Here is a 21551-nt window from a genome sequence, read left to right on the forward strand (position 1 = left end):
AGCTCCCGTTGATGTCCAGATACTTCTTTTCTCTCCTCTGCTGCACCATTCTGCAATTATGCCACTCTTCTGCTCCTCTGTTCTTCTGCTTGTGGAGCCTGGGGTTTGGAGTTTATATGGGTACAGGATAGGGGGCTGTGGCAGGCCAAAAGGCAAAAATTGGGTGTGAAAGTAGAAATGCCTGTTCCCATGTAGGGCTGCAGGTTTCCAGGCTTGAAGGTGCTGCCTTCTTCTACCCAGTATCTTCCTGCTTCCTGTCCGTATCACTGCCTATTTGGTAGGTTCAGAACTGACCAGATAAGAGACAGCTCTTAATTCATCATATAAATGTACAGACACAGAAAATCAAGAACATCTGCCAAGTTTCCCAAGAATGTGTAATCCTCTCTTCCTCTATTAGTTGGCTAGAGGAAGAGAGACACAGAGAGAGAGTTAAAGTGTGAGACTGTGTGGCCCTGAAGTCAAGGTGGCCAGGAAGGAAGCTGCCCAGCGCCTCCTCTCATGGTGCTGCCTGGCCAGGGTGACCTCAGGTACAATGTCACCTCTGTTCAGACAAATCAGGCTTCCTGGGCTGTGGGCTCAAAAGGGCTTCTCAGCCCAGAGATGGCCAAACAGCGCTATGAAGTGTGGCCGGTAAGAGGCTCTCCCTCTCCATGCACACCTTGCTCTTTTACCTATGTCTAAGGAGAGGAGATTGAAATTTCCCTTCCCACTGTCTTCACCCTCACTTCTTGCTTCAAGACAGCTGGGAAGAATGCTAAGTTAACAAAAATGTCTATTCAGAAACCCTACTGAAAGGGCATGAGCAATTAAGCCTATTCACGACAGTGAGAGGCCAACAGACAAGCCAGTTGGCCTTGAGCTCCGGCTCACTAATAATAGCATCATCCAGGCCGGCTCAGAGCTGCGGGGACTGCAGGATGACATCACCCAGATGGAAGCAGAAGGGATGGGCAAACCGCAAGGTCCCAAGGGCTGATGAACACTGGAAGCTGCTTGAGAAAACCCAGGTATGTGTGGGACTGAGCGGTCCTGTGCACCATTCAGTTTTTTCCTCTATTATGGAGAAGTTGTGGGAAGTTCTGGGGTTAGGGCTGCATTCAATTTCACCCTAATTAAAAGCCATGAGGCAACTGTTGACTGAAGCTTACTCACAGTGAAAGATCTACAGAACAATTACTGGTGTGGTCCTTGGAAACTCCCCTCCTGTGAGATTCACATTGAGGCACTGAGAGGGGAACAGAGGAGGCATTCTGGGAAAAGCAGATCTGTCTTGTGTCGGGTAGCACCTTCTGTGGAAGGGTGGGCATAATGGGAACTCTTAGAGAGTTTTCAGTGTTTTCCAGTTCCTGAAATTGGCTGCTGGTAACAAGCAACGAGCATCTCACTATAACCTGTCCTCACTTAGGCACACAGAACATGCACCTTTGTAAGGACACAGGAGAAAGGTGCCCCTTCTGAGAAACATCTGTTGGTCTACTCACATAATACAAGCCTTTGCGAAGTTAATTAGGGAATTGTGAGAGTATTGACCATACATTAGGTTTGAAAAAAATCAGACACTAGGAAATCTCTTACATCTCTTCCTAAGCTGAAAATATTATCAGAAATATTTCCATTTGGACCAAGTCAGAGTTAATCCTCCCACACTCCTCACTTCCTGCCAGAAACTGACTACATTTTTATAACATAGACAGGCTGATGACGAATGCCTCTCTTGTTCAGTTTTGACCAAACTTAGAGTAAAATAATTCATATTGTTTAAATTTGAGAGCATTTACTTTGTTTTGGATTCAAAAGCAAAATTTGTTGTATGTGAAGAACTTATCTCTGACTGAGTGGGGCACATCACCACATGGCAAATGTTATTGATAGTTTTTTGTTTTGTTTTGTTTTGTTTTTTCGAGACAGAGTCTTGCTCTGTTGTCCAGACTGGAGTGCAGTGGTACAATTTCAGTTCACTGCAACTTCCACCTCCCCAGTTTGAGCGATTCTCCTGCCTCAGCCTCCCAAGTAGCTGGGACTACAGGTGCTCGCAACCATGCCCAGCTAATGTTTTATATTTTAGTAGAGACAGGGCTTCACCTTGTTGCCCAGGATAGTTACTCTTATAATTGTTACTACTAATACTAATACTACTACCCTGGGCAGGGTAACTGACAATAATGCTATTGTTTTATATATATATATATACACACACACACACACACACACACACACATATACATATACACACATATGTGTGTGTATATATATATATATATATATATATGACTGTTAAGAATTTTTTTAGAAGGAAAAGGGAGACTTTTAGTTAGGCTGAGTCTGTCTAGGACTCACACACATGCACAGTTTCGAAAAAGAAAGCCTTTCGATTCTTTCCAGCAGTCTATTCTCATGATCCTGTAAAAGACAAGAGAATGGGAAGGTCAGGACCACTCAGGTTCAGTAATCATGATATGTTCAAAAAGAAAAATTTCTGATGAAAGCAGAAGCTCCAGGGAACATCCTGGAGCTGAATGAGTCCTTAGACTCCAGAGCTGTGATGCAGATGGTCTCAGTGGTCTTGGACTATGCAGTCTCCCTTGTAGACTATGCAGAGGAAGACAGCACATCCAAAGCCTCGAAGCCAGCTTTGCCTGCATTGTTCACTCTGGCTCCGAGGCTTGACCTGGGCTCAACAGAAGCTCAGGTGAGACATCTGGAGAAATGGTCTTTGTTCAAGAAACCAGCAGAGCCCAGGAAGATTAAATGTAAAGGCAACTTGATAGAAACAAGAGAAAGACCATTCAACAGCTAAGCAAAACCTAGAACATAACTGCAGTTAATTTTTAAGTTGAGAGATGAGAACCCCAGAAAAGTCTTGCATGAAAGAAAGGAAAAGATAAAACCAGCATTCTGAGGGTGGTGGAGAAGCTTCCTCAGTTTTGCTTGGAAACTTGAGCAATGCACTGATATTAAGTGCATAAGGGCAAACCCTTAAAGGTTGTGTGCTCTTTTCTTCTCTTAGCCTCCCACCAGCCTGGCCACTAAGAAATCCTATTATAACTTGAAAATTGAGAAATGTTTAAAATTAAATAATACTTGTTGGAACTCTGATGTTTCCCTTAGTGTCCTGATTTTTTCCCTGGAATGACTAGCATGGGATTTAACAATCCTCGGAGAAATGCAAACCAGTGTCAACAAAACCGTTTTCTACTAGGTCTCAACTAATTAACATACTTTCTGACTACCCACTAATGAGTTGGAATATTCCAAACATGGAATAATTTTAAAGCTGTCATTGCTTAATCTATTTAAAAGTTTGATTTATTTTTTGCTAGTTTTTTTTTCCTGATTTTTACTGCTGAACACAGGATCTTAATTATGCTTAAATTATGTTCCCATTAAATATAGTCTGTGTTTTCTGAGTATAAATAAGGCATGTCAGGTAAGGGAGTTCCCAAAGCCTGCAAGCATTATATATAATTAATATAATGTCAGCTGGATCAAATAGATCCCCAAATGTCTAACTGTTTGATTAAAATATCAGATGATTTATAAATAAGTGATTCTTGTTTCTCGGACACAAGAAAGTCCGAGGTGGATGTTGCCGCTGTCCAGGTATTTTCCTGCATACCTGTGATTCTGGGATTGAGGTCTTAATCATCTTGTGATTCCATGACTCCCTGAGGGAACTTTTAAATCTGCATTCAGCAGGTCATCAGGAAAAGAGCATGGAGAATAAACAGCTACTTCTTACAGGCCTTGAGGCAGCTATGATCATGTCATTTCCACTCACACACAACACGAGGTTTAGTGGAAGTGAGGTTAAGCACAGCCACCTGTGTGCCCAGAAGAAAAGTGAAGACTTTCTGGGGCAGGTCCTATAAAAAGATAACATATGAGCCACAGATTCTCCCTAAATGCAACATGACAGAAGTATTCAGCCCCATGGTTAGAACTTAGAGACTAATCCATTTTATATGTATGCATATATATATTCACAAGTAAGGTAGAAAATGAAAACCCACATATAATAACTGTATAAAACTTAGTAATAAGAAATCATACGGTACCCTGTATATGGTAGTTCAAACCAGACATGCTAGCAGGAAGTCTTACCCAAGACCAGAAGATGTGTAGGGAAGCAGAAAGAAGAGCAATAAGCAAGTGCTAACTAACCTCAAAATCTACAGAACCCAGGATGTGACGTCTCCTCTACAATTAGGAACACAGACAAGCGATTGTGTGAATGACATACTAAATTGGGAGAAGATGCCAGAGGCTCCCACTGTGTGTAAAGGCACAAAAAACCTTAAAAGGGCTGTGAAAAGATCAAACAGTACTAGGACTTAAGCTCTTGGGGGTTCCAGAAATAGTGTACAATACACTCTGAAGATATACTGCCAGGAGCTGAGGTCAGAGATACTGTGGGTACAGAAGAGAGACATTATTCAGACACTGGCTTCAGAAGAGAGAGATCTCTGAAAGCATTAACTTTGCAAAACAGAGAACTTACAGCCAGTGCCACCAGCTTGAAAAGCAAGGTGTGTGAGGAGCTGGACAATGCAAAGTTACAGGCAAGTGAACTCCAAAACAGGCTTAGCCCTGGCAGATACAGATGTGGCCACAAGAAAAGGGTGCATATATCTGAGCACCTCATAGTAACAATGGAGGAGGAAGCCCTGGAGTTGTAAAGCCGAAAAAGAGCTCTGTCCCATTCCTGCCTAACCTCTCCTCAGTGTTTTCCTGGTAGTTCAGGAAAACCCATCTTGTTTAAGCATGGGTAACAAAACAACGTTACAGTCAAAACATATTTAAATTTATTTTAAGGAAAGAAAATAGCCAGGTGATCCCAGCAGTTTGGAAGGCCAAGGCAGGCAGATCACCTGAGGTCAAGAGTTCAAGATCAGCCTGGCCAACATAGTGAAACTCTGTCTCTACCAAAAATATATAAATCAGTGGGGCATGGTGGTGGGCACCTGTAATCCTAGCTACCTGAGAGACTAAGGCAGGATAATTGCTTGAACCCAGGAGGCAGAGGTTGCAGTGAGCCGAGATCATGCCACTGCACTTCAGCCTGGGTGAAAAAGTGAAACTCCTTCTCAAAAAAATAAAAAAGAAAAAAATCAGAAAAAGAAAAATATAAAAACCAAATACCTTCTAATAGAAAATAGAAGTACAACAGAAAGAAATGGATTAGATACAATGGACATTTTTAAATGAAGAAAAATGAATTAAGAAATTGAAAAAATATCTATGAATGAACAACATAGTAAAAAAAAGTTTATAAATAATATGCCTAGACCTGTGCTCTACAAACATTAATGTGCCTGGGGATCATAATGTGGTCTTGCTAAATGCAGGTTCTGGTTCTGTAAGTCTGGGAAAAGGCCTGAGACACTGTGTTTCTAGTAAGCTACCAGGTGATAAGGATGTTATCTGTCTGTGGATTCCACTTTGAAACACAAAGGTTTATACCAAGAATTGGTATACTATGACAACAACTGTGGCCGACTGCTTTTCTATGTACCTGGAGATTTAATGGGACACAGCAACATCCAAAAGTTTACATATTGTCTATGGCTACCTTTGTGCTTCAATAGCAGAACTCATCTTTGTAATAGTGGTCTCACAGCCCTTTACAGAGAGCTCTGCCAATCCCTGGTCAACACAACAATAATAGTATAGGAATAGAGAGAGAAAGAACCACAGCAAGGAACTAAAAATATACTCAGAAACTAAGGTTCCATTTTTAAAAACTCAAGGGAAAATAAATACCAATTATTACGGAATGACAATTGCTATGGAATGTTTGTATTCCCCTGCAAATTCATATGTTGAAGCCTTAATTCCCAATGTGATAGTATCCAGAACTGGCCTTTGGGAGGAAATTAGGGTTAGATAAGATAATGAGGACAGAGTACCCATGATGAGATTAGTGTCCTTATAAAAAAATAAACCAGAGAGCTTGGGTTTGCTCACTTTCTCTCAATGGGCTCACAGAGAAGCAGTTATGTAAACACACAGCAAGATGGCAGCCACATACCAACAAGGAAAAGAAGTCTTAGCATGAAACCTATGTTTCTGACACCCTTATCTTGGACTTCTCCACCCTCACAACTGTGAGAAAGAACCATTTGTTGTTTAAACCTCACATTCTACTGCAATTTGTTATCACGGTTCAAGCTGGCTAAGACATCATAGGAAACATGGTACAAAAAGTAGAGAATTTGTTTTAAGTCAGAAACAAAAGTACCAGAAATAAAGAAAGAGAAATTTTTTACATCTTTCAGAGAAATTTGGTAAGTATAGATGTCAGAAAAATACAGATCATGAATCAATTCTAGTTTGCATCCTGTGTTTGTGTAATTACTAATCATAAAATCATTTTGTACATTTTTTAAGTAGAAAATCATTTTGTACATGTTTGAAAATGAAAGAGGAAGAAGGATAAAAAAGAAGAAAAAAAATGAAGAAGGGGGAAGATAAGGAGAAAGAGAAGAAAAGGAAGAGATAATATATGGTCTGCAAAGCGTAACATGCTTTTATAAATATCTGCCTATCCCTGCTGTAGAAGACTGGCAAGGGAAATTCAACATACATATAATGGACTTCCTCAGTGAAGAAAATGAAAGCAATGGAAAAAGCAAACGTTTAAAACTGTAGTTCAAGAATATTTTCAAGAAACAAAAGACTGGTAAATGCAAGTTGATACCTAGTTAAAGGGTACATTGTGTACTTACAGAATTTGATGTGGTATGATCCACATGGAGAGAAAGCCATTTTGAAATGAAAATGTGTGTATGTAAAGGGAGCTGTTGTCCTGTTTTTATTGGTAACAGCACCTTCTTTTACATTCTCAAGTGCCCTGCTTTGAACAACAAATTATAAGGTTATCCTCTGGGAAAGAGAGTAGCATTAGCCTTTTGATACCAACATTGCATAGCAGAAGTCACATAGAGTTATGTTAACTATGTTAAAGGAAAGAAAGCATAAGCATTGAATTTAACATATTGCAAAAAGTCCTTAATTCTTAGAGTTTGCAAAAAAATGGGTTCAAAACTTAAAGGAGCATAGACATAGAGACTGTTTTTCCCATGAGCCCTTCCTATAAAACTTATTAGAGAACAAGAATGAAAAAATAATGAAAGAAAACTTGCCATAATATCTAGGGTGATAACTGAGTATATTTAATTGTATAATTAAGACTAATATTTCAAGAAATGGGTTATAAAATATTAGGTAATATTAGATTGACAGTGCAACAAAATACAATTAACAAAAAGGAAAGAGAAATAGAGTAGGCTGAAGGATGAATAAGCTCACAGATTAACTCAACAGTGTTAGCTAAACTTAAAAGTGGGAAGAAGGTTGAATAAAAATAAGTTTACTAAGTATATTATTGCTCACAGTAGTAAAACAATAGGGGATGACAAAAGAAAAGCACTATGAATATTGTAACTACATTGATCTAGAGTTATAAACTGCCTTAGCATGGATTGCCTCTAAAACAGACCACTGTGAGACAAGACTGGAGAGAGGGTAGTTTTTGGGAAGGTGACCAAAGAAGATCTGGTATGGGAATGAGAAAGTAATGTAACAAAGGGAAAGACACAAATATAAGGTGTGTTCATTAGTATACTAATCCCTTAGGCAATTTTGGCTTAATTCCAATTGACATCTTTGGTAGATTATGCAAAACATACCTGAGAATTAACCTACAAAAATGGTAAGGGAGCTGGAGTATTTATCCATCTATGTCCATTTCTTCTTTGTTGAGAGCTGCCCTTGAGAGCATTACTGCAACCGTACTTCTAATATTTTCTGTGCATGTTCCTGTAGCTAGAGAAAACCTCTATTAAGAGAGTCACAGAAGCCTGCAAGAAGTAGCCATCTAATTATATGGAAACTGGCAAAATCTGCTACACAATCCTTCCTAATTATAAAAAAAGTACCCAAAATGGGGAAGAAAGGAGAAAAACGTCACATGTGAAAGATTTTATACATAGGGTACATATAACTAGATAATTCTACTTCAGAGGATATATTTCTGCCTCTGGAGACACGGAGTAAACATATGCTTCCCTATTTTACCTACTAAGTAGAGCTGGGCACTATACATAAACATCAATCATTGGAAGACCCCGGAGAGTGGACAGAAGACAGATGAGCCAGGGACTTCCCAAGGGACAACAGAGCAGAGAGTTTCCTTACCTCACATATTCCAGATTGGGTGCTAGGAAAACTGGAAAATGAAACTTTCAGTAGAGGCAGACAAAAGAACCCCAAGAATAACCAGGCTGCTTTCTTTGCCAAAGGATAAAAAAGAGTCATTCTAAAAAGGCAGAAAACTTAGACAAGAACTGCTCCATTCCAACCAAATACCACAAGAAACTGCAGCCCCACCTACATCCTAACCAGAAAAGAAGTTAGAGTAGGGAGGCAAATGCAATGAAGTATCCTGTCCCCTGCTGGGACAGAGTCAAAGAAAGCAGAGTGGAAGCCAAAAATTTCTGCCCAGCAGTCACACCAAGTCAGTGATGATCCCACTATGTGACTGAACTTTCATACTCTGGGTTGTAAGAGGATGCCCCTCTCCTTCCATGAAGAGGTGGTATAAGAGGAGGCTTAGTGGAGATGAAGACTTTGTCACCATACATAGTGCCTGCAGAGGCTACATGAACAGTAGTAAGGTCATCCTTGTCCCTTCAAGTCAAGGTAGTATCAACACAGACCTAGTGGAAAGCCAGAGCTCCCAAACCCAGCTAAGAATAATGAAGGGTTCCCCACCCCCTGGTGTTAACAGAGATCAAGTCACAAACCTAGACTTTCATCTCAACCTGGAAATACTAAGATAGTGTTCTACTTTATTCACTAAAGTGGTGTCAGAGGTTCTGTGATCAAAGGTTTAAGAAAAATCAAGTCTCAAAACATAGTATGCATTTCAATTGACAATCACTAATTTTACTAAGATGCAAGGAAACCACAGCTTAAATAAGAATAGACATTGACAGATGCCAAAACTCAGATGACACAGGCCTTATAATTAGCTGACAAGAAACTTAAATGCCCATAACGAAACATGCTTCAATAGCAATTACATATACCCTTGAAATAAAAGGAAAAATATTAAATCTCTTCAAAGAAATAAAATATATCAGCAAATAGACTATTAAAGAAAAAACAAATGGAAATTTAAAAACAAAAATATAATAATTAAAACAACTCAATAGATGTGGTTAGAATGAAAGAACAGAGAAAAGAAATAGTGAACTTGAAAATAAAATAATAGAAGATAGTCATTGTGCATATCAGAGAGAAAACAGACTCAAAAAATGAACAAAGCCTCCACTAAATGTGGAACTACAACAAAATATCTAACATCAGACTTGCGTTATCAAAATACCAAAAGGACAGAAGAGAATAGAATTAAAAAGCTTTTGAGAGCTACTGGCAAAAAAAATTTATGAATTTTTTTTTATATTTAGCAAAAGACTCAAAATATCCAAAAAGATTAGTGAACCAGAAATAAGATAAATTCAAGAAATCCACAGCAAGACACATCACAATCTTCTGAAAACTAAAGGGAAATAAAAAATTTTGAAGTAAGGGAGAAATTAGACCTTATTTCTATTAACAAGAGCTAATTTCTCGTTAGAAACCAGGAAGGCCAGAAGGAAGTGACACAACGATTTTCAAGTACTAAAAGAAAAAAATCTTCCAACATAGAATTCTATAACCACAAAAAAAAAAATTCAGAAATAAAAAGAAAATCAAGAAATTCTCAAATAAAAAAAAAATAAGAAATTTGTCATCAGCTTACCTACATTAAAAGAATGGTTGAATAAAGTTCTCTAAAGAAAAAGAAAAGAAAATGAAAGAAATTTTGAAACACCAAGAAGGAAAGAAAAAACTATTTGTGAATTGCCACTGTAGGGGAAATTTTGAGAGACACATAAATCTAGAGAATAATAGCTAAGGTCAGCTTACATGAAGCAGAAGCCTCTGGAACCCTAAACTAGTAAGAACACCAAAATTGTAATATTGACCAATTTCTGGGGACTGATTGTGGACTTAGCATGAAAATGAAAAGCTCCAAATGCTGCAGTCTTAGGGTATGTCTACATACCTTTGTAAATTTTAAATCCAGAAACCCCAATAAGTTAGTTTCACAGTGAAGAGCCAAGAACTCTGCACTTGGCTCTGACGAGGAGATAGAATAAAGTTAACTACTATTAAATATACCCAGAACATTATCCATAACATTATCAGAGCTGTTTCCCATGAAGGATAAGGGCATTTTCTTAAGTACAGCCTGTTCAAGCCTTCCTGTCACACCTAACAGATACGGGAGCAACATGTTTTATAGTAATAGCCCAAGGACACAGACTAACTGAAACATGAAGAGTTAATTATAACATTACAGCACGTTTCCCTTCTCAACATCTTACCACAACAACAATAGGGTTTCAGTGGAAAAAACAGAATATATGTGTACGGTGACATTTCCAAAGAGTACGGTATGAAAAAGAAAGAGAAAAAAAGAGTAATTTTAAATTCGCTTTGTTTGTGAACTCCTAGTAAGTAAACTTTTTCTCTTGCTAAAAAATTTCTTAAAGTAACTTTGGAGCAAGGAAACCTGACAATAGCTACCTCAGCCAGGTGATATTAGTCAATATCAAGAGTTACAAGTCATGCTAATCATGTTAATAGTATGCATCTGTTATTTAATAATGAACTTGGCTGATCTTTATCTAGCATTCCTGAGAGAAGTCTTCCAAACCTTTGGAATTTCCTGAGTCAAAGGAATATCTTTGTTATTCATGCCAGACTCCTGGAGCCACATCTGAATTTTTACTAATCAAGTGACTCAGGGTTGACCTAGATAGTTTTAACATGGAGGCCTACCTAGTTGTTTCAGAAAGTCAAACAATGTGATAGGGCTTTAAGCCACAAGACATCAGCTCAACCTCTAGGGGAGTGGAGGAAAGCTGGGGACTGAATTCAATTACATTCCCTCTATCATGCCAAGATAATGAAACTCAATGAAAACCCTGCACACTAAAACTGGGGTGAGCTTCCCTCATTGGTGATACACCTCAGTGTGCACAGAGGGTGCCTTGTCCTAAGGACATGGGAGATTCACAATTGGGAACTTCACAAAGGTCTTTCTATATGTCTCTCCATTGGTCCTGATTTGATACCTTTATAATAAAGCTATAATAGTAAATATAGCATTTCTAGTGAATTATTGAACTTGAGGGGTTAATGAGAAACCCAAGTTTGTAGTCAGATGATCAGAAGTGAGGGTGGCTTGGAGACTCCCAAGTTTGAGGATGGTGTTTGAAGTGGGTGGTGTTTATTGGGGATTGTACCCTCAAGTGGGAAGATTAACTAATTATTGTGTACCCTTAATATGATGGAAGGAAAATAGCACCTTACTCTTTGATTTTTCTTCCAAAACCCATACCCCCAATTTAACGATGAGAAAAATGAAATAAATCCAACAGAGAAATGTTCTGATGTGGCCAATTATTCTCAAAATTGTCAAGGTCATAAAAACAAGAGAAGTCTGAGCCAAGAGAAGCCTAAGGAAACATGGCAACTAAATGCAATGTGATGTCCTGGACAAGATCCTGGGACAGTTAAAAAAATATTGGTTAAAAACTGAGAAAATCTGTATAAGTTATAAACTTTGATTAATAATGATGTATTAATATTGGTTCATTAATTGTGACAAATGTACCATACTAATATAAATGTTAATAACTGGGGCATCTGAGTTTGAGTACGTGGGAACTTTCTGTTATCTTCAGTATTTTTCTGAGACCTAAAGTTGTTCTGGGCTTTCTGTAGACCCCAGTGGGCAGAGCAGAAAGTCTATTTGTTGCATGGACTTTCTGCAACAAATCAGAGGCTGAAGTGAAGTTATGAAGTTACGCTCCATGCAAACATCTGATTGATTGGTTGTGGGAGGGGACCAATCAGAGGCTGAAGTTACAAATTTATACTCCTATGCAAATAAAGACTAGGCTCAAGACCAGTCTGATTGGTTGTAGGAGGAGACCAATTAGCGGTACTTTCAATTTTTCATCTGCCACACAGAAAAATAGGGGATGGGAAGATTGCACAGGGCACAGTCTCTGGTACTTTTGTTGCCTGGGCATGGAGAGTTAGGGTTTTCCTTTTGATTTAGTTCTAAGAAGTCAGAATTGGCCTTAGGTTTCCTTCCTCCAGACCCTGTTCTCCTGCCTCAGGAGGGCCCATTGCTGCATTCTGGTCCCACTTTCTCATTCCTCTATGAGACTGGAGGCTCTCGCTGTTCCCAAAAGAGGAGAAAGATAAGAAGCCAATGTCAGGGGTCAAGCAGGGAAAGAGAACTTTATGTGTGGCATTTTATCTCATTCTTTTGGAAATGGTTTTCTAAAATAAAATCACTTGAAAACTGAAACTGAGACTGGAAAGTTTTTGTTGAGATCCATCAGGTGCCAACAGAACTGAGATCTCCCCGTTGTGATGTCCAGCATGCTTGCTCTGCCCTGGCCCCACTCCCAGTGTCTGGTGGTTTGCAGACTTTGTCGTGATTCTGAATCATTTGGTCTCAGGTAGGCCTGAGTATTTCTCCAGATGATTCTATTCTCATCCAGGCTTGAGAACCATTGGCTTAGATCACTCAGAATATACCTAGCACAGAATGCCAGAAACAGGAGGAGAGGAAAATATAATTTTCCCTCTGCCCTTCTAAATTCTAAGCTGGGACACCTATAACAAAAGACAGATTGGCATGAGAGAAATGAACAGAAGTTTATTAACATGCATATTTGTTTATACACATGGGAGAAAACCAAGGGAAAAAGAAACTCTCTGTGAGATGGCAGGTAAATGCCGCTGACAGCAATAACTTAAGCACATCCTTAGAATAACCCTGATAGATGCACCTAAATGTGTGTTCCAAGCCAAGGAATCCGGACATGGTCAACTGAAGATGAGTTTCTTGTCTATGATGAACATCTGAGCCCCTCTAGCCCATCCTGCATAACACAGACTGTATAGGGGATTGAAGCCCTGAGTTTTAGGGTCAATGAGGGCTGCCAGGTGGAGGCTGTTAAGTGAAAATGCTCTATAAACTGCATATTGTGTGGTTTTCCTGCCCTGCCCACTGCCACTGTGCCATGCAGTTATCCTGTCTAGCCCACTGCCACTGGACTACATGTAAAGAAGATATATGGTTCAGCCCACCACCACTGGACTGTGTGTAAGGCAGATACCTTGTTTAGCCCACTGCCCCTGGAACATTTCTGTACATAAGTTGGTTCTCCTAGCCAGCCCTCTGCCACTGGACTCTCTCTCCTATATGTAATCTCCTAATAAAACTCCATGTCTCGTTCGCTATCTCTGGGTCTCTTCTTCAGCCTCTTGAACTTGGTGCCTTCCCTATTGAGACTAATAGGGGTTCGGCACAACAGAGGTGGCTTAGAACTCCAATCTATACAGCATCTTCAATAAAACATATGCATGTTTAAGGCAAGTGACAGGGCAAAATAAAAGCCCGTTGAGTCTTCATGGATGCCAAATTATGGAAAGGCAATACGGTATACGGGAACTCATGGTAGATGGACAAGTTAGTAAAGTCTGTGAGGTTGGCTCCTCTGGTGTCTCCGGGCTGATAAGGGTCTAAGGTCATCTTGGGTGACCGATCTTTGTCCTTTCTTGTGAGGAGGGGAGGGAGAGCTTTGTAAGTTTATGTTCTGCTTTTAGGCAAGTATCTCCTTACAGCTGCTCCTTTTCAACAACCTTCAGCTCTAAATGATCCTTATGCCCAAATGGCATATTTTGGGGTGACATATTTTGCTACCTTTCACTAGTATTATCTTGCCCCAAGACAGGAAGAGGAGGAGGAAATATCTGAACACAATAAAGCTAGCAAAGCTAAAAAATTGACTCTTTGCTGCACGTAGTTTCTAATCTTTGAAATGGAAAGATCAAGACCCTAATTTTCCCACTAAAACACATGGGCTATTGCATGTCAAGTGTGTTTGTGAATTTTAAGGTACAGCAAACATTTAGTCTTATCTTGGCATGATCTACAGCAGATGGTGTCCAGGGGGCAATATTGGAAACCTCCCCCATCAGCTGTGGCTTCCTTCACCACCCCTGCAATAGGAACTCTATGATACTTTCCCTCTTCCTCTGCCCGCTCTTTCCCTCCCAGACATCAGAAGGCATGAACACACGTATTATCGTTGTAAACACATTGTTTTAAATTGATGATTTGGATACTGGATTTTGGTGGGATTGGTCTAAAAATAGCCAAATGTAATTAGTTTAATTATTTTTAAGAGGTTTTTTTCTTTGTAAGCCATTATAAATAAACTCTGGTTTTTGTTTTGTCTAGTTAATACAGTTTTTGTTGAAACTTCTTAGATGAGTCTGTCTTAAATATTTAAAACATGCTTTGTATTGTCTCTGAATTTGTGCATGTGAAATAGTTCAAGGTGATTGGTGCCTTCTGCCACTCATCTAGGAGGAACAAGTGTTATAAGACATTGGTTAAAACCTAACCCTCTCTAGAAAAGGGTTGTTTTCCCTAAGCAGAACCTGGGAAGGTGTGAGACACTAGTTAGCAGTTCCTGTCTCCGTTGGTAAGTTTCTTGTGAAAAGCCACCTGGTCAGTCTGCACTTGACCGCATTCCGGGGAGTGCAGTGGAGTACAGCTGCAATTCTGCCCTCCTCAGTCCTCCCTGTCCCCTCTGGTCCTCCACCACCTCCTTGAAACTGGTTAACTTGGGTGTCTAGCAGTTAGAGGTAAAAGTAAACTCTATCCAGAAACGACTTTATTGTATGTCAAATCACCCCTGGATCTGGGCTGTTCTGTGGAGAGTAAAAGGAATTGATAGATGGAGAGAAGCACAAAACATCCCCAGACAGGCCTCCTTCAGTTAAGGCTTGAGTATCTACAATTTGTTGCTCACCAGTTGACAGGGTCTCTGCTCCAAGAGGCCTGGCCAGAACATGTAGAGAATACTGTGATTTGTGCCTTTTCTAGACCAGCCTCTTCCAGGATATCTTACAGGACTGTCAGGGGACTAACTCCAAATCACTTCCCAAGAGAGTTTTCAGTTGGGTTATTCTTACTCATAGAGTGCTTATGTGGCCCATGACAATGGTAGGCAAAAGATGAGTCAACCCCTGGTGAAGAATTTGTCTATTCTGGGGGAGTTTGCCTGGGTACAGATTAAGGACAGGAAAATCACTTCCATCTTAGCATAAATCAAGCACATCCTGTACCCGAACAAAGTGTTTTCTACATCCATGCTTCTCACCTCTTGATGAATATTAGAATTATCTGCAGAGAGTTTAAAACATGCTATGGCCCAAGTGCCACTGAGACGACTTTATCAAAACTACTGGTGTCTTCTGGAAGCACGCTTAGAACCAGTGGCCTGCAAAATCATAGAGAATGTGGAGAACTCAGCTCAGAGAGAAACCACACAGCAATGGTTTTGCCCAGCCTCTGTGGTCTGACCAGAGATCACCCAGGGTCCTGTTCAAGGGAAAGAATATTTATTAAAAAATAGAGTAAAATAAAATCGATTCCCATGTATCAGCGCTTGTTTTAAGAACAATGTGCTAAGTTACTCAATCTTCACAACAACCAATGGACAATGGAGAAGACAAGTTTGTTCAGTTTGTACATGCAGAGCAGGAGCTGAGCTCAGACAGCAGGCTCCCAAGCCCATGCACCAGATACTGCACAGTTCTGAATGCACCAACTACATTTTAACTTTCACCAGGTAGAAAAGCAAAGACTGATCATGAGATTACTGATACAAAGGGTCTAGGAACTTTGACAACCTGGGGCTCCATCATCAAAATCTTGAGTCAAGCAGAGTCCATAACTAGAAAAAGAATATCCCCTGGCTACGCATCCCTCAGCTTCTCTGGGGAAGAAGAAATGGAACTTGTCAACTTCTCATGTATTAGTTATATCTTGAAAACATGTATGTTTATATCAACTATTCAAAGCAAACAGCATATATCCTTGTGATCCCAGAGAGTCGATTCTATCATTCTCAACAGATCCTTTGTTTGTTGTCGCCAAGACCCAGTTCCCGAACTGCTCTGGTTTCTGTTGCATGGTTATATGGGGATCCAGTGCCCCAACACAGGGCACCCAGCAATGGGAAGCTGTAACTCAACAGAACAGCACCCACACGGTTCATTTCCTGTCTGGGTCTGCTGCACTTCATACTGCCTCACACATCCCAGACTGCCATGAGCAAGCAAAGGCATAAGAGAGAGAGGAAAAAAATTAAGCTCTCAATTTGGGTACATGAGCTGTTCAGTTCATGGGTGGTATTTGGTAGTCCTGCCAGTTACACAATCATCCTCCATTTTCTGCTGGCTATTCATGAAGAACCTTTGTGCCTGGTTTGCATGTCTGACCTGGGCCTGGCCTAGTCTTTGTTCCATTGTACTCAAAACGTAGGGTTGCTAGATAAAACACAGGACACTCAGTTAAATTTGAATTTCAGTTGAAGAATTTTAAAAAAAGTATGTGTTCTAAATATTGCATAGGACATATTTATACTAAGAATTATTTGGCTTTGATCTGAAATTTGAATTTAACTAGGAATTCTGTTTTTATCTGCCAAATTTTATAACTTTCCCTAGAAGGGAAGGTGTTTCTATGGTCAGGCCCTACTCTGTGGGTATCATTTGCTAGTAAAGTTAGAAAACAAGATGGAGTTGTCCATGGTGGTACATGTTTGAAGTTCTGCTGGGACTATTTGGCGCCTTCTGGATTATGGGCCAAGTTAAAGATAATTAAGAACAGATGTGTCCCCAAATGTGGCACTACTTACATGTTAGTACAATGATCTTTAAAGACTCTTTATTGAGCCTCAAATTGAAGTTTAGTGAACAATTGCCAAAAAATGTGAGGTTTCCCACGCTACATGTCACAAGGAGAACTGCTTTTAAGCAGAGTTTCTCAGTCCTATTAGCATGCCTACAACATCCTGCAATTAGATGACACAGTTGGTTGCTGTATTTATCTTAAGGAAGTTTATGACCTCTTGGAAGGAAATTATAAACTTCCTCTTTATCCAACCTTTGGATAAGCAAAAACATAGATGCTTTGGTTTATACTGAAGGGAAAACCATTCTCCTAGAAGCTATAGTTACATCCTAACAGCATTCCTCATTTAGGTAGAAGTAATTATAAAGACAATTTAAACATTGCTGCATACTTCACTCTCCCAGGTAGACAACACTGGTGCTTGCTAAATTCATTATACTCCATATTCTAACTAGATCGTTTTAATTCTAATTCTAATGTCATAGCCTCACTTTTTTATTGTATTCGTCATTTTTTGTTCCTTTGTTTTGTTGTTGTTTTTGGTTTGGCTTTTTGAGACAGGGTCTTGCTCTTTCACCCAGACTGGAATGCAGTGCTGCGATTATGGATCACTGAAGCCTCAGCCTCCTAGGATCAAGTGATCCTCTCCACTTCTGTCTCCCAAAGCACTGATATTTTTCCTTTTCTACTCTCTATTATGTTTTCTGTTCTATGGGATGACTGACTAACGGGACAATATTGGTTTAAGTGACCCAGCCAATGCTATTGTTCTGATAAGCATTCACTAATAACACTACGGTCACTGTAAAGAATTTTTTATATTCTGTTAATAAATGGTAACATATTTATTGACTGCTATGTACTAGGCATTGTGTCAGGTGCTTGGATACTGTTCACATTTAATTCTCACAAGTGTTCTGTAGTTAGAAACCATCCTGAGCCCAATTTCACACCTGTGGAAACCAAGGCATAGTACTTATAATTCCTGACTACAGTGCAAACCATGCAAATTAAATAGATGTTAAAATATAAATATCAATATGTAAGTAAAAAATTCTTCAGAAATAATTCTTAATTTTACCTGTCCTGGACTCCTAGATCAACAGCTTCAACTGAATTAAGTTGTTCTAAATGCCCAAATCCTTCAGCTGGTTTGTATCCTCTAGACAAAATTCTGATTCCTGCTCATCACTTTAAAAATCACTTCTGTCACAGAAGATGAGGTAGCACTTTCTAAAATGAGTTTTGCCAAATACTGCATGTTCTCATTAAAAGTGGAGCTAAAGACTGGAAACACATGGACACACAGATGGCAGCAGAGGACACTTGGGACTTCTTGGTGGGGAAAGGGAGGGAGGGAGGCAAAGGTTGAAAAAATTAATTATTGAGCATCTGGATGATGGGATCATTCATACTCCAAACCTCAGCATTACACGATATACCCATGTAACAAAGCTGTACATGTACACCCTGACTCTAAAATAAAAGCTGAAATTATGTTTAAAATGAGTTTTAGTGACTAATAGTTTCCCATAATGTTAATAAGTACTGCCTGAAAAAGGAGATCGGTGGTCGAAGGATGTGCTTTGTAAACAAAGTTAAATGGATATCTTTACTCAAAGACTTAGAAATTTTTCTCTGTGCACGTGTACATTCTATCAACTTGCTAAATAGCAAGCAATCCCCAACTTAGTCACATGCAACAATAACCATTTGGTCATATTTATGGGTTTAAGGTTTAGAAACACAGACACAGCAGAGCAAGACGGCTTCTCTATGCTCCATGATGGGTGAGGACTTGTGGTGGGGAAGACTCAGAGTTAGAGGGGACTCAATGGCTGGTGCCTGCATTCATCTGAGGACTCCAATATTCATCATGTGTGGTATCTGGGCTGGGAGGAGTCAGAGACTAGGATCATCACTAGGAGCACCTATGCCTGGGCTCCCAGCAGCATGATGTCCTCAGGTGTTGGTGGACTCTGGGTAGCTGGATGCCTTGCAAGGCCCTCGGGGCTCCAAAATGGAGTGTCCAGTGAGCAAGGCAGCAGCGGCTTTCTGCCCTGACTTCAGAACACATGCAGCATTGGGTCATCCATACTCTATTGCTTACGGACATGTCACAGTCCCACCCAGATAGGTGGGAGGTGACATAAACCCTATCACTCAAAAGGAGAAGAATCACATTCTCACATCAGAAAAATGTGGTAAAGAAGCTATCATTGTAACCATCTCTGGAAAATAAAATATGATCCTTTATAGATAGTTCAATAACAATGCTTTCCCCGTTGTACTTGGTATGAGTCCATCTTCCTCCTGAGGAACAGAATCCAGCCTATTTGTGTCCCAGGGAGTCCAGGTTAGGAAATTCTGGCGTAGTACATGTAAACTGTCAGGTTGGGAGGAAGCTTAGGCAGATTCTCCTTAGAGCATAGAGCCATAGAATGTGGCTTCTGGACCAGACCTCATGAAAGGTTGTCATGATAAAATTAGACAATCTTTTCATTTTCTTTCCCTCCTGTAGTGCTGGCAATGCTACATGAGGGAAGATGTTGTCTGGGGTTGAATGTGAGGGGTCTGTACTTCTATCTCTCTATTCTTTCACAGCAGATAGGATTAGAAGAGTTTATAGGTTCTCCAGTAGACTGTTTTCCCCAGTATAGAAATTTCCTCTATAGGATTTCTGACAGATAATAACTCAGCATTTTTTTTCTTGCTCTGTCACCCAGGCTGGAGTGCAGCAGTGCAATCTCAGTTCACTACAACCTCTGCCTCCCAGGTTCAAGAGATCCTCCCACCTCAACCTCTTGAGTAGCTGGGACTACCAGGTATGCATCACCACACCCGGTTCTCTCTCTCTCTCTCTGTATGTATGTATGTATATATATGTATGTATGTATGTATTTAGTAGAGATGAGGTTTCACCATGTTGACCAGGCTGGTCTCAAACTCCTGACCTCCAGCAATCCACCGACCTTGACCTCCCAAAGTGTTGGGATTATAGGCCTGAGTCACCATGCTCAGCCAATAACTCAGCTTTTGAGCAACTATCCTCAGGGCCAGTAAACCCTTTATATTAAACTATTATCATAAAATTACAAAACAAAATGTACCATTTTAGCCATTTTTAAGTGTCTAGTTCAGTGGCACTAAGTGCATTCATGCAATTTTGCAATCATCATCACTGTCCATCCCCAGAACCTTTTCATCTTCACAAAATGAAACTCTGTCCCCATTAAACATTAACTCCCCATTTCCTTTCCCTTATCCCCTGGCAGCCCTCATTCTACTTTCTATCTCCATAAACTTGACTACTAAGGACCTCATATATGTGAATCATACAGTTCTTACTCTTTCGTGACTGGAGATTTCACTTGGTATAATGTTCTCAAGGTTTATCCATATTCTAAATGTCAAAATCTCCTTCCTTTTAAGGGTGTGGAATATCCTATTGTATGAATGCCCCACAATTTATTTGTCTGTTCATCTATCCATGGACACTTGGGTTGCTTCCATCTTTCAGCTATTGTGAATAATGCTGCCAAGAACATGACTATACAGATATCTCTTTGAAACTCTGCTTTCAATTCTTTTGGGTATGCCCAGAAGCGAAATTTCTGCATGGTATGGTAATTCTATTGCTACTATTTTGAGGAATCACAATACTGTTTTCCATAGTCACTGCCTCATTTTACATTTCCATCAGCAATGCACAACAATCCCAGTTTTTCCACATCCTCTCCAACATTTATTATTTTCTTTGTTTCTTTTTGATAAGAGCTACCCTCAAGGGTGTAAAGTAGCATTGTGGTTTTAATTTCTATTTCCCTAGTATTAGGGTTATTGAAACCACAGTACCAGCTCAAATTGATGCAGCCCTGGCTTGTGCAATGGGAAAAGGCTTTCACCGAATTGTTAACACCACCTTCCCAGCAGACCGGCTGCACTGGCACCAAGTGGGATTAGTTAGAAATGCAGTAAAAGCTCAACCCACCACTCAGATGGGGGAAGACAGATGTGAGTGTTGTTTCCTGTCTTCTTGTGGGATGATTCACTATAAAGCTTTTTCTTCTCTCAGAAAACAGTGCCATAGGATCAGCTTCAATACACATCAAGGATAAGCCTCTTGCTTGGTCATAAAAGTGACCATCTTTTATGTCCTAATTGCCATTTACGTATTTTCTTTAAATAAATATATATTCAAGTCAATTTCCCATTTTTTAATCAAGCCGGTTTGTGTTGTTGATTGCAGGGATTATTTATATGTTTTGGGTATCAATCCCATATCAGATGTATGATTTGAAAATACTTTCTACCATTCTTTTCATTCCACTGATGGTGCTTGCTGATATATAAAAAATTTTAATTTTAGTGAGGTCTAATTTATCTTTCATTCTTTCATTGTCTGTGCTTTTGGCATCATCCAAAAAAATCCAAGAAATTATTGACAAATCCAACATCATGAAGGTTTCTCCTATTTTTTTTCTAAGAGTTTTATAGTTTTAGGTTTAACCTTTAAGTCTTAGGTATATTTTAAGTTAACTTTTGCATACAAGGCGAGATAAAGGTCCAACTTTGTTCTTTTATATGTGGATATTCACTTTTCCCAGCACCATTTGAGAAATAGCCAGTAAACTCTTAACCACACAATTTTTCTGTGGCCAGAAACTCTTTTACTCAAAGTATTTACTCTCCCTTCTTTGAAAAT

General features: G+C 39.6%; 1 long non-coding RNA gene across 1 annotated transcript in view; it reads left to right on the forward strand.

Moving 5' to 3' along the window:
* The first annotated feature begins 900 nt into the window (after positions 1-900).
* The window catches only part of LOC118143619 (uncharacterized), a 33118-nt gene continuing 12467 nt past the window's right edge, over positions 901-21551 (forward strand). Inside the window, exons 1-2 of the long non-coding RNA XR_004727845.2 lie at positions 901-1010; positions 19573-19671. This is a non-coding gene — a long non-coding RNA (uncharacterized LOC118143619). The remainder of the gene's footprint in view (positions 1011-19572; positions 19672-21551) is intronic.

The sequence above is a fragment of the Callithrix jacchus genome, chromosome 11, assembly GCF_049354715.1.
Source record: "Callithrix jacchus isolate 240 chromosome 11, calJac240_pri, whole genome shotgun sequence".
Classification (NCBI taxonomy): domain Eukaryota; kingdom Metazoa; phylum Chordata; class Mammalia; order Primates; family Cebidae; genus Callithrix; species Callithrix jacchus.